General features: G+C 36.0%; 1 protein-coding gene across 8 annotated transcripts in view; it reads left to right on the top strand.

Moving 5' to 3' along the window:
* YAP1 (Yes associated protein 1) overlaps positions 1 to 14,661 on the top strand; it is an 89,950-nt gene that overhangs the window by 5,689 nt on the left and 69,600 nt on the right. The window lies entirely within an intron of this gene.

The following is a 14,661-nucleotide window of genomic DNA, read 5'->3' as shown; positions in this document are numbered from 1 at the left end:
GGTCACATGCTGACCTTGGAAGATTTTTAAACAGCTTAATAGGCTGTTTTCTTTTGGCTTTCCTTGTGTTATGCTGTGGTATGGGAGAGTCTAATGAGGACAGCTCTGAAGGCTCTGTTCACACTTGAAGAACATTTGTTATTCTGAAAAGGTTGTGTAGTGCTGTCTTCTGGTGAGATCCACCAACTTCATTTGAGTTCATGTTTGTAAAAAACATTTCAAGTACTAGCAAAATATTTACTTCTATGTTTAAGAAATCCAGAAGAATTAAGAATTGTTTCTGAGAAGAAAGTTTGTATTTCAGAAGCTTCTTTCAGCATTAAGTGATAACTACTGTCTCATACCTACAACCCCTTAAAATGCACATCTTGTCTAGTTACACCTTAAATATTTGCTTGAAGCGTGAGTGCTAAGATTCCTGATGCTAAATATGTTTAATGTGGCTCCTTCTACCATATGTAGATTTTTAGTTTCTCTTCCAAGTATACTATGTTTTTTGTTGAATTGGCTGCATTGCTCTTTGTTTCCATTTGCTCTGTTCTCTAGCCACTCCATGAGCACTCTGGTAATCACTCTCTAGAAAGATCTTTGCAGAATAGGTAGCAGTATGAGATTTTTTCCAGATGTCAGTAAGCCATATGGCTACAGTCCTCATAATGTACTGCAGTGCAAACAGAATAGCACTCGATGTGTAACATGCAACATGCAACATATACAACACATAGCACCCATAACATTGCACTGGATGATCTTGGAGGTCTCTTCCAACCTAAACATTCTGTGACTCTGTGATAACTGAGTACTGTACTTCATACAGTCCGGTATATAGTCACTTCCAGTAATCAATGTAGGTAGTTGTTTGTAAGCATAGTAATTGTCTCAAAGAAATTAAAAAGTGTCTATGGGAGAGAAAATACTTTTCTATATATAGTAGATACATGCACAGAGTTATTTAGCCAGATATTTTATATACGCACTACATATACATCCATGTGTATTAGAGGAGGGTGAGTGGTAGTGTAGGGTCTGACCAAGAACTACTTTTGTACATCAGTCTGTCATGTAGATAAATAGCCCCCTTTATGTATGAAGACCCAACATATGATTTGCCAGAAATCCACTCATTAGTGTTCATGTCAGTTATGACAGGGACTCCTGAGTATACTTTTCCATTGGTGAAAATGCAGATGATTTTGGCTGGTGTGTTGAGATGTGCTTGCTGTGCAGCTGGTAAAACTAATACTATGTTTTACTGAAACTGCTTCTTAAACAGAATTCATAAGTTAAGACTTGCCTGGTTATTAGGTGGCCATGTCTGAGTCATCTCAGCCTTGCTGTGTGGTGTGCCATGGCCCAATCTGAAACATGCACTGGAAAAGACTCACTGTGTTTGTGTGGCTGTGTCAACTGCATTGCTTTTTAACCACTTCCTGTTAGCCAGCTGCTGCTTGACATTTCAGTGAACTATGGAGAAAGATAGGGGATTGCTCTCTAGGCAAAAGATAATATGCCATGGGAATAGCAGACAACAATTTGCAGAAAGAAAACACAAGTTTTGCTCAATGTTAGAATTACTGTTGTATTGTCCCAGCTTAGTGTTATGCTTTTAATTCTTACAAAGCTTATGTAATACCTCTTCTCAATTTGTAGTGTTAGGAAAAGTTAACTGATTGTCCAGCAAACAAGTCTTGTAATTATTTTGCTTAAAGGAAGTAGTTCTTGCAAGCAGTTTATCAACAACTTCCTATTTTTTTCTATGAAGTGTTGAATGACTTCCTGAAGGAGGCCAAGGTGGTTTGCATTAGTATCTCTATGTGTGTTTGAGGCAGAAACCTTAAAAGTAGGTTGCTTTTATGTATTTCTTATGTGCTCTGTACAGAGGTACAACTTTGCATGTTAAGAAACTGAGTTGTTTTAAGGTAATGGGGAAGTTTGTTGCTATGCTTTTAAAAATGTCTTTCTTGTGTCACACATGAAAAATACCCAGCAATGCTGTTTAGTTTCTCTTGCATCCCATTTTTGCCTGTGACAGGAGCCACTCATTACACCAATGTATCACCTGCTCCCTTCGTCTTCTTCCTCTCCTTCCCTTCTTGCCAAAATAATTTCAGTTTTCCAGGGCAGAAGATATTTATTGGGAAAACTGCTAGCACAGTTGTTTATTTTACTGAATACCTTAATTTACCAGGGAAATGCATATTCAGAATTGTCAGTTGATAGGAGTTGCTAGGCTTATGTAGTTCAGGCTAGTTTGTCCAATGCTTCATGGTTTTTATTGTGAAAAGTAGTTGAAGATCTTTTTGTTGCTAAATTTTATTTTTAATATGTCAATTTTATTTTTATATTGACTGCTGGATGGTTATGAAAGTATGCATAAGATCTATAATCTGAAAAAAAGAAATGTCCTCAGATTTGTGCAGGGAAAAATGGGCACTGTCAGTTTCAGAACATCACTGGGGGAGAGAAATCTTAGTTAAAATACTTATAAAGTAAAAAAAATGGTGTGGTGTATTTTTGGCAATTTAAGATTATTTTTTTTGCTTGGAAGACAGTCATTGTACTGAGTGCATATCTTTCTACCTCACTGTGAAAGAACAATGACACAGACTATTTTGAATAAACTGAAGATTTCTGTATATTTAAATGGGTGGAGGAAGAATAAGGGCAAACTTGTCTTAATTGTGTTAGCTGGGAGGATGATGGAAAGTACATCTTCAGCCCTCTGAATTCAGAGAACTTGCAGTCAGCTTAGTGGGTGGGCATCAGTGAAAGCAGCAGCACGTGGTGCTTTGCTTGTGCTTAGTTTTGTTTTTCTTAAGAAAAACTATGAATGATGATATCCATGCATTCAGTTCCCTGCCATACAAGGTAATTCTAGGAGACTATTTAAAAAATAGTTTAATAGATGTTATTTCAGGTAAATGGAATACAAACCCTGTGGTTTTCACTAACGTATTTTCCTACTGGCATTTATTCAGAAGAAAATAAAACTGAAAAAGATACAGGATCTGTGGCAATTAGCTATAAGTAAATAATGAAATTATTTGAGAATTATCTTTTTATTGCCTTTCTTTTTTTAATCAGCTGTTGACCTGTAACTTTCTTCCATAGGTTTTCCCCTTCAATATATCTCATAAAAGTAAATAATCATGCTTCATAGTGCCTGTTTTAGTGCCCGTTAATTTTTTCCATAAACTCTAAAAAGCACTGGATTAAACCTCTGCTGAGAGCTTTTAATGCTGTGCCAGCTGTAGAAATTAAAATGTAAATATAATTCTTACAAATCTTAGTAGCATCTGAATGTGCATGCAGTGCATATTCAGAAAGGTATGATTGTATTAACATAACGTTTTTAAAGAGGAAGAATACAGTTGTTTTAGGTAGTAAATGTATAAAACCAAACCTTTCAACTTTACTAATGGAAATGATCAGATTACTTCAGATTTAACTCTTGAGAACACTGGTCTAGTTTTGGTTTGTATGCTTTAAACGTCTAATACTCAAACTTGCCTTATCCTGAATCAAATTTTATCTTAGTGTGGTCTGAAAACTTTGTATTATGTTGAAAGCCATACTTAAGACTTGGGTATCTATTTACTAGTTTTTATATAATGAGAAATCTTAGGGTCTCTCTGCTCAGTAATAAGAACAGGCTTCTAATTCAAGTTTAATCGGAATTTGAAGTTTAAGAATGATGTTTCTGCAATTCCACTTACTAAAGATTTTTGTGGGTTATATTTGCTTAAAAATAGTAGCATCAAACTCCATGGGAGCAATTACACCACTCTGGAACCACTTCTGTTTGTCAGGTCTTGACCTCTCAAAGGCAAACAAGACTTTGATGTAAGTCAAGATCAGTGTCTTCTGGATTCTCTTATGTCTTTGCCTTTATTCTCTGGATGCTGAAGATGGCAAAGAAGTTTTTTAGTAATCATTTGGTTTGTAACATAGGGTAATCTGTAGCCCCTCCATATCATCATGGAAATTCCTATTTGATAGAAAGCAGTGGAATAATACGAGGGTGTTACCCAACCAGGTTTTCCAAAAAATATTTCTGATGAGTAAATGCAACTGAACTGTTCGTGACATATGTGAGTAGAACAGTCTTTTACCTTTCCTATTCTGGAAATGAAAAAAAAATCAATAGCTTTAAAATTTGAAATCCAAAACCTTCATTTATATTTTGCTTGGTTTCCCTCTGCAGTTGTGGCAGGACAGCTGCAAATTTTTCAAAGATGACACAGAGCAAGGAAAGTAGATTTTTTTTTTACTCATTTTATCCATTTTTATGGTAGACTTTGTGATAAAGTAACTTGTTAGCATTGGGAATGCTGAAGTGCTTTGTTGCAGGACCTGAACTGAATCACATGTAAAATTCAAGCCAGAGTTCCTAGTCTGCTCCCAAATAAAACATTTTGCATTATCAGACATATGTTACTGGATGATGCCCAGGAGAGCAAGATCGGCTACTGGGGGCTGAGGTACAGTGTTAACTGTTAAAACTGGCCTGGTATTAACCATAAACTTTTCCTGTCAGGCTCTGGGTTACGACTAGACACCTCCCCTCGTGGCCAACCAAAGAAAAAGACAAAAATGAGGTAAACAGCTATAGAGAGGTGTCAGCCAAAACTGGAGATGTTTGTCTTCTTTTTATACGTGGCCAGACCACTGGATGTGTTTATCTTCATAGCTGGGAACAAATTCAGATGATGTAATTAGATTTAGTTTAACCTTTTGAAACTGGTAGCTACTCAGTTCTATTAATTTTGTGTCCTTGTATTTTTATGCATTCCAAAACATTTGTATTTATTGTTTATACAGCACAGATACACATACAGTAGGGCTCATTAGTGGTGGAACTCTCTGACTGTCACTGTTTGTGTAAAGATTGTCTACTTTTTTAAGGTGTGAGTTCTTTTCTTTTTTTCACCTTAGACAAGTTGCACATGATGGCATAAACCTTAATATTTGAATTACTCTGTTTCTCTTGTGAATTTTAAAGAAAATTTAACTTGTCTAAATAGAAGAAATGTACAGATACAGATACAAATGTACTATGAGTAGCAGTCCTCTGGCAAATACCTTTAGGACATGGCTAGGATACAATGTAATTGACCCAAGAGAAAGACAGAATTGTCTGCATGGGGATATTTGACAGCTGGGGGATAGCATAATGTAAAGCAAGATTCTTGGGAGGAGGCTGTGTATTGAGATGTTCACAGATACATGTGGTGTAATAGCAGGACATGTGCTCACTGCTTGCTAAATCTCATTTATATGTCAGGTAATGTTGGGAAATTTACCAGATAAGCTGTTTTTTGTTACACATTTAAATGAAAATATAGAGCATGTGGGAGATTTGTCTTCATTATGAAAATGGTTCCTAATAGCTATTTTTTGGTAAATAAAACTGGAGTTTTATTTGGAGAACCAGTTTTTGAAAGGTATGACTAAGCTGTGTCAGTATTTTGTGGCTTCTTGAAGTGCACCTTGAAGTCTGTTTTCTTGGATTTACTCTGCTGGCATTTAATTTGGCTTTTGACTAAGTCAGTTCAGGCTGTCTTTCAGGCAAGTATAGTTAGGTTTTCTAACTTTGCTGGTTGAGTCAAGCTAGTAATAGTATAAAGCCTTCTAAAGACTTTTTCCAGTATACTGTCAGTCAGGCCAGTTGCCAAGGAAACAAGTGTGTCTTGAATGCAATCTTGGATTTTGCTTTAATTTCACTAATGAGAGGTTGCTGCATCATAGTGGAAGACCAGCTCCCTTTTCTTGAGTCTCTGACATGCTGTTTGGTAACCGATCAGTGTTACTGTTTAGTTTAGATAGTGATAGTTTAGTGTTAATTTAGATAGTGATTATTACATTATGGTTTTGAAGCCAGTTTTTTAGGTTTGGTTTTTTTGTTTTTGTTTCCTCTTCTGAACTGATTTACAGGAAAGTCGAGGTAAGGTTTCATGATTGCAAGCTTATCTCCAATAGGTTCTGGTCTCTGGAGAACTTTGTTGAAAGTCTGTCTGTGCTGCTACAGAGATTTATTTAAATGGTGTTCCTGCTTTAAGGATGCCTTTCTCTTTCAGATTACCTGCTGTAACTAAGTAAACTTTTTGCCTTTTCAGATATGTTGTAAAAATTGGCGTTTGTGATGTAATAAGACATTATCTGAAAGCAAACAAGCATAAATTGCATAGGAAAAATGGAATTATTTAGGTGAAGGAAAAAAGAATTCACAGGTGTATTGTCTTATAGTATCTCACTTCCCAAAGTTTTAGTTGTTCCTGTTTGCTTTTTGGCAAGTCATATATTACATTCATTGCAGTGTTTATATGGTATCTTTAGAATGTTGAGAAATAGAGTAGAAGGGAGATTTCTGTCCATATTTGCTAACTGCTCTGCTGGTATAGTTACTGTGGTTAGTAGACCTAAATATCCAATGCACGTATAATTCAGTGGTATTTTAAAAAAATTCATTTACAAAACATTTGTCATTGTCAAGAGCAACCAGCTTTGCATGATTTAAGGATATCTGTAATCTGATTTATAAAAGGCTGTTAAAGATAAAAAGCCTTTGGAGGGTGTTCTTTGCCCAAGTTTATAGGCCATTTTTGTGTAGGTATGAAAAGCATGTTTGTAGGAAAAAAATACTATGCTTTAATTGTAGATTAGGTGTCAGTTGACTTCTCTGCTGGTTTCTGGGTCAGGATGAATTATACTTGTTTAACAATAAAAGTTTTACATACTTCCAGTCTTCAGTGAAAACAGTTAATAGCACATTCCATGGTTACAGAGCTTTATACACGTGAGCCTGACTTAAGCTGGTGGCATTCTGGGTTGTGTATGGATAGATTTTGAAAGTATTTTGTTGTGCTGCTCTGACAACATTGCATGTATGCTACCATCAGCGTAGAACCCTGTTTGATTTTCCTACCTTCTAACCCTGAATGCATGCACACCTAATTTCTGCCTGTGTATGATGTCACTTAAACTCTTCTAGGCAGTGAGTTCAGTGTTTGGATTGCAGTAAACATTCCTTTTCCTGATTGGTCTTTCAGGTTTTCACTTTGCACAGGAATCTTATTCTGAAACTGTTCTAAAGCAGACCTATGGTCCTGAGAGCAAATGATAACAGAGAACAAGAACTTTCAGATTTGTAGTATTAGGAGAACTGTTACAATTTGTAGGCTTGTGGTTATTTTGTTGTTGGTTATTTGTGTTTGTTTTGGTTTTTGTCTTTCTTTTTTAAGCTGTAATGACTAATAACTAGAAAAAAACCCCAGATGGATATTTCACAATACCCTGATAATTCAGTGACTGGCTAGGCATTGGGAAGAGAAAATGTGAAACAAACTTTAGCATAAGCACTTAATTAAGAGTTAACATTTTTGCATCCCTATTAACAAAGTCAGAGGAAGTCTTAATTACATTCCTTTAAAAAAGAGTTTGCAATTCTATTTTGTGCCCATTTTTTATTATGCTGTTAGATGGGTCTTCACATGATCAGCTTTTCATTAAGAAAACAATGATCTGATGAAGTCCAGCACATTTCTGTAATACGATGTCAGATGTACGTGGTAATGTTTCCAGGAACAAATCAGTTTTATGATTGTGGTACTCATTTACCAACTTCTTGTTTTAAGGTTGTACTTGAATAGGGAGGGTGGAAGCAGAAGGGAGGGATTTTCTTCTGGTGCAGCTATTCCTGAGGCTTTCACTCAGGGCTGCAGTTTGAATCCTGTTCATTCTGTGACTGTGAGCAACTCGGATGTTGCATGTGAACTTTAATTGATTCCTTCACTCTGCAGTCCTGTTGGATTAAGAGTGTAGACCCTGGTCTGGTCTGTGCAAAGATTTGCCTTCTTAAAATGGCCTTAAAAGCTTTCCCTGTGAAACTGAAGGGGGAGGATTTTAAGTGCTTTATAAGTCAAAATAACAGCTACCTTACCAATAGTTGAGAGAGTTGTAATAAAGTGAGAATTTCGGGCTTTTTGGTGAACAAATTTTATATAAATCTATTTATGGGAAGAAGTCTTTTAAATTCACTAGAAACCATTGAACTTGTTGATGCAGAACAAGCTTATTTTTTGTGGACTTTTTTTGAAATATAGGAGATTCTGGTGCTGATGCTTTTTTTTTTTCCAGGATCTGCACATAATTTGTCTATAACTTTTTACAGTTCTTTTTATGTAAGATTTAAGCCAACTTAAAATTCTGCTAATGTGTGATACTTCTACTTTGTAAGTAGCTGAAATAACTAATTTCTATAGATTTTATCTGTATTGCCCTTACCTGCAGTTGTGATAGGAAGTTATGAAAGCTTTGAATACTAACCAGTTACTTACCCATTATTGATTAAAATAATCTACCATGTGTAGGCAGGTATGCATATAATCTTCATTTAGACAAACTCCCAAGATACCCTCTGTAAAAGAAATAGATGCTCATATTCTTCTATGGTACAGGATGCTCTTCAGTTCTTCCAGATGAAAATATTTTATCTATTTTGCAACCTGCATAAAACCAAATACCGTGCACATTCTTGCAAGCAATTAGTTTATCAAACTGGTGAGTAAGCAGTTTTATTAAATAAAGATGCAGCAACGCAGTAGCAATTGGTGATGTCACACTGTGCTTCAGAAAAGAATCTTCATTAGAACTAGTAGCTTTTCATTTAGGTTATCAGTTGCATACCCTTGAGAAAATATTTGAAGAAAAAACATTTATCAAAGCTGTCGGGCTGTTTAGCTCATGCCCAGGATTTTAGATCATCTGAGAACTTCCCAGCTGTTTACCCCTCTGCTGGATCTGTCTGAGCCAGTGTTGGGCTTTTGGCAAACACAGCAAGGCTGAACTGCAGAAACAGATGATAATGTTGTGTTGTTTCATATAGGTGTCTTTTTGTGTAATACATCTAAGGTATAATTATTAGGTGAGGAAAACACTGAGAAGATGAGATATGGTTGGAGATGAAAATACAGGAATGCTGGCAGTAGGGAGGCAGTAGAAGTAGCTACTATGTTCTCCCTAAGTCTTCCTCTGTTGTACTTCATAAGATGTTCGGTTTTAAAACCTAGCAACCACTGGGTGTGCCAGCCTTGTTCTTGTCAGAGAACTTGTTAGCAGCATCTCTTTAAACTGTCCCTATTGATTGGAACCAAGAGCCCCTTCAGATCAGTATCGTGGTGCCAGTAGCGGTCATGAGCAAATAATCTTGGGAAGGCTAAGAACAGGGCAAGCATATGTGATACTCTCCCAGCTTTCAACTGACCTCCAAGACTTGAGCTGTCTCCCCTTGAGACCACAGAAACCTTTAGCATCTGCTGCATGCTTTGGCAGTGGTTGTCTCTCCACTGCATGAAGAAACGCTTTCATTCTGTTTTAAACTTGGCTCCCATCAGCTTCATTCAGCAATGCCCAGTTCTTATTTTGGAAGTGACAATAAACAGTTGATGCATATTTGTTCTGCTTGAGATTGGTAGCTTTTCCTCTGGAAATTCTCTCTTTTGAAACTTGTAGACTGACTCCTAACCTGCTGAATCTTTCTGGAATAGAAGCTTTTTTTCAGTGATCCCTGCAGCCCTTCTGTAAGCCTTTTCCAATTTTTGTTGTTTTTTTCAGATGAAGTCTTAGGAGTGTTTTGTAACTTTCACCATTTTGAACCGTTCATCTGAAAAAAAGTTTCAGCATATTCCTGCTGCTCATCCTTTCACTGTATCTGCTTTTTCTTGCAGTTCTTCACAGCTAGCACTTGACTAAACGTAAATTTATTCCATTGTCTATATTTGTGATACTGCTGGTGATTTCTTGTTCATGTCATATCAAGACCCATCCTTATCCTGTACCTGCTTTTTGTTTTGTTTTAAATAAACAACACTTGCTGTTCCTAATTAGATCATCTGGAACTTGCCTGCTACAAATGCTGTGTCTTCAGAAGTTTAGTCTTCACTATGAACTTCAGGATGCAAATACTTTTGTTGGTGTGTTCACCTTGAGAGGGAAAGGTCATCTGCACTTGCTTCCGGCTTGTGTCTGGGAGCTGCTCCAGCAAAACAGAATAAGCTGGTGTTCTAAAATGGTGCTTGTGTATGTCATTCTAGGAATTAATCTAATTTGTTTGGGGTTTTTTTTGTTTGTGTGTTGTTGTTTTTTTTAATATCGTATCTTGTGACTGATACTACACATGTATTTAGGTTTTGAATTGAATGGGTATGTCACTAGAGAAGTAAGCACTGCCAGGATGTTTGGAAGAAAAGTTTTGGTTCTTCATATGCTCAGTTCCAGCAATGCTGAAAGAATGTTGATTTCAGCCTTGTTTTGGAACTCTCATTTGATATTCTACTTTTAAATTTAGTTGCAAAATAGCTTCTGCCAGTACTTCCCAGTATCTCATTATCAGATGCTTACACTGGTTATTTTGATGTCGTGCAGTATGTCTGCATATCACAACAATTCTGTAACTAAAAGAGAAGTATTTGGCTCTCAAATTTCTGAATTTTTTAAGGTTGTCAACCAGCTAATGATTTTGCATACTAAATGTGTTGTTTCAAATGTGGTGATCAGCAAATTATTGGATAATAAGGGGCAATTATCTGAGTCTTAAAAAGAGTGGAAGCTTGCTTCTCCCAGAAGCAAAGCTTGGTTATCTCTGCATAGGAGCTTCAGGGTTGTTAGACTCTTAACTCCATACTGAAGATTTGAAGAACTGTGCATTTACCAGGTGATCTAGTCTTGTTGGTTTTCAGAGTTCACAAACACAGCCATTAGTGTCTTTGCTATTATCAAGCCAACACAGTATTTAGTGAAGATTGGTCATCTGTTCAACAGTGCCTGTTTATCCAAGTCTGGAAAACCTCCAAGGATGGTGATGCCACAACCTGGTTTCCTTATGTTCTTATGCTCCTTCAGAAATGGTTCTCTGCAGCAGGGTGAAACATAGAATGTAGCTCCTGATGGGCAGTTCACACCTAATTACTATTAAAATGGGATCCAGTTTATCTACTAGTCAACCAAAAAAAAAAAAACAAAAACCAACCAACCAAACAAACAAAAAAAACTTTAGATAGGATTTCCTTGCTCAGTCTGTTTCATATACATAGATAGTCATGTTTGGTGACATTGCATGGCCCATCTGACATGAATAAGTTGTTCTGTGCTGTACTGTACAGTCTTGTAATACACGGGCTTTCCTTCCTGGAATGCTTGGCTGACATGTATCAGTTTTCTAGGTTAATGCTTACTGCTGTGATCGTATTTCTCTGTCTCCCTTTGACTTGCTTGAAGCTCTGGCAGGTTACTGTATGTGTAATACAGTAATTGAGTTTTAGCTGGAGTGTGACGTGGCTTCTTAAATGATCTGTATGCTGTGCTGGGTCATAATAGCAGGGAATCCTATTCAAAGTAGGAGAAATTGCTGCTTGTCTAGGAAATCATCCTCTGTATTTGTACTCATGGTGCTCTGTAATTAGGGATTTCTGAACAACACAGAACAGAGAAAAGAGAACTAGGACAGTACAGAGAAGACCATATTCAAGTGGAAAAGTGTGTCTATTTTTTCTGATGTAGTTTGATTTTGGGGAAAAGAAAAAAAGAGTTCTGCAATGCCATCTTCACATCACATTCCCAGTAGTGTGCCTGTAATGGGAAGCAGCCATATTTGTACACAGATTTGGTTATTTCATTGGCAGTGATACATCATCTATTTTTGGGTCCTACTCCTTCATTTACTCGTAGTTTTTCTCTGCAAGTCAGTTGTTGGAGAAGATGTCGTGGCACATGGGGTGGAAATAAATAACCTCATGGGAAGCCAGCAGGGCATAATCAGGTTAAAGATGTTCTTGGGGTAGGATGGATTTGAAGAGTGAAAAGCAAGCTTTGTTTGTGGACTTTGAGCCTCTATTGTTCTAGCAAAGTTACTTGTAGTTATATCCTGAGCCTTATACCAGTTTTCTAATGTGACTTTGTTTTCACTCAGATCTGTTCTCTTACGTAGTTCTTGGTGTGACTGCTTGGAGGAGGCAGTAGAGATAGGTGATGCCTGAGATAGATGATGCCCATTAAGTGTTAAAACAGTGATGCTGCCAAAGAGAGATGCACGTGGGGTTGTTTCATGTGACAAGGACTCCAATTTTGCATCTAAGTCACAACAAACCACTACTCTGTAAAGTCTTGCTGATGGAATACTGTTTTTAATATTTAATACTGACTCTAAAATTCAGTATAATCATAAACAAAATATTTCATTTGTAGACCTTTAAAAATAATTTATACAGTGTTGGTGACCTTTATCAGAACTCTAGTAAATAATGAAATAAATTGTAAAAAACTAAATTTATTTATTCCTTCACAGTTACATTTTCCTAGAAGACCAGATGCAATTTTGGCTCTAGTAAAGCTGTCTTGATTTACTCTTTGGGATGTACTGATTGGGTTTGGAAGTTAATAGGATGGGCTCTTCTTTCAGTTTGCTTATTTTTTTAGAATAATTGATCCATTTGTATTTTCTGCAGTAAATATATTTTAGATTTAACTGAAGCTTGGTTTTACTCTCTTTTACGCTGTGGCTTTTTCAAATGGTATTTGGTCAATCTTATAATGAACTGATTGGTGAAACTATATATACAGGAGAGATGATGTCAAGATTTGAATAAACCTTGCTTGAAATTTTATTTTTTTAATTGAAGTTCATAAGCTGCATTTTTCTGTTGCTACTTGAAAGCAAAGCAATTGTGAATATTAGACACAGGAATTCCAAAAGTAGTACACTAATTCTTATTCTTCTCTTCCTTAAATCCAAATTGTATTATGAACCTTCAAAAAAGAGGTCCTTTTGGTTTTCAGGTTAATCTAACAACAACAGGTATGGTGATGCTCAATAAAACTAGCTACTCTTAATCTAAAATTCAGAGACCTTATTGACTACAGTTCTTAAGAAAAACAGCTTTAAAAAGTTTACAAAATTTCACTCTTAAAATTGTATTTTGGGATACTTGCTTAAAAAACCCTACAGACTAACCATAAAACCTCTTTGTTCAAGCTGCTGTAGATGTGCCATCAGCCTTCTTTTCAGATTATAGAAATACCAGTTTTATTGAATGAGCTAATCTGAAACATGATGTAATATGGCCTATTTCTTTAAAAGAAAATCTCAGGTTTTTGCTAGGAATATTTGGAACATCAGTGGGGGACAGTGGGAATAGAACAGATAAGTTGTTATACCCAAGGTTATTGGTGTGGTTGGTGTTTTTTTAAGGGGGAGCGGTTGGAGTTTCTGGTTGGGTTTCTTAGTAAATAAAACACAGTTTAATAAGAACTCCAAAACCAGCAAATGAAATAATTGCAAAAAGTAATTTATGTGCCATATGGAGAAAAAAAATTTTAAAAGCATTGGTGTTTTCTGGCTTGTAAACTGAAACTGAAGCCGTTTTATTGCAGGCATCTGTGCAGAATTGCCACCTTCCTGTTGCACAGAAACTCACCTAGGGTGACACAGTGTTTCTTCAGTCTTGCCAATACACATCTTAGGACTGGCAATTGAAATAAAGCAACCATACTTGAATGCTGAATAAGTATAAATACTTGTCTGTGGTCTGTTAGCATTCTGTAGCTGGTAGTCCAAGGACTGAGCTTGGTTTTAAAGATTTCTGTCAATATTTGTAAACTTGGTTTTGCTACAGTTACAGGTAAATTCAACTGAATCAGTAAGGTGTGTGTGTTGTGTTTTGTGGTTGAATTTTTTTTGTGTTGCTAATTGGGATTTTTAGCTTTTGTATTTTTTTTTGTTTGTTTTTCAAAAAAAAAACTTAAAAGATCTTGTGCATTGAGTTGAGGTGTCAGTATAATGTGTTATGCTTGCCTGGATAATATGCTAATAAGTGCTCAAAGCTGTTTTGAAACTAAATTTTGTTGCCTTTGTATACGATTTTCTTTATACTTTATCAGAGTGAAAAACCTTTAGCTGAATTGGATGATTGAAATCCTGTGGATTTTGAGAAGAGTGTTGGGAGGAAGACAGCGTGGATTTTTGTCACTGCATTTAAGTGTTTAATTTTTTAAGCCGACAAGCGCTTAACAGAGTTTCATCTTGTTCAAGCCTTTAACAGAGTTTAAAATCTAATAAAATCAACATCTTAATGTAGATAATTTCTAATGAGGAATCAGAATATTAATTTAATTTTATTAACCGTGTAAATTTTGTGCACACGGTATTCAAAACAGAAAAACATTATGAGCTAAACTACTGACTGGCGTACAAATGACTATTCCCACAAAAACTTTCTCAGTAATAAATTGATCAAAGCATTCTAAAAATAAAATGGAGGGGAAAAACAGTTTAGCAGAGCAGTTTAGATATAAAGTTATGTATTGCTAAATATTCAGAGTTGTATTTTTTAATGGGATATTTATGCTGAAACTAATGAACCTGTGCAGCACAGCTCTTAAAGTAGTAGGTCTGCTGTGACTCTTGGCCATTTCTGGTTGAGGTAAGATCAGAATAAGTACTTGTTTGTCTTCAGAAGTTTTGCACATAACATCTATGCAAGGAAAATGTCAGAAATTCTGATGATCTGCATCAGTAGATGAAATCATAAAAAGTACAGGTTTTATTAAGAAAAGGGTAATTGCATAATTTTGTTCATATCTGTATCCACACCACAGTTTTTGGGATTT

This window comes from Calypte anna, chromosome 1, assembly GCF_003957555.1.
Source record: "Calypte anna isolate BGI_N300 chromosome 1, bCalAnn1_v1.p, whole genome shotgun sequence".
Lineage (NCBI taxonomy): Eukaryota > Metazoa > Chordata > Aves > Apodiformes > Trochilidae > Calypte > Calypte anna.
This window is presented reverse-complemented; position numbering and strand designations above follow the sequence as displayed.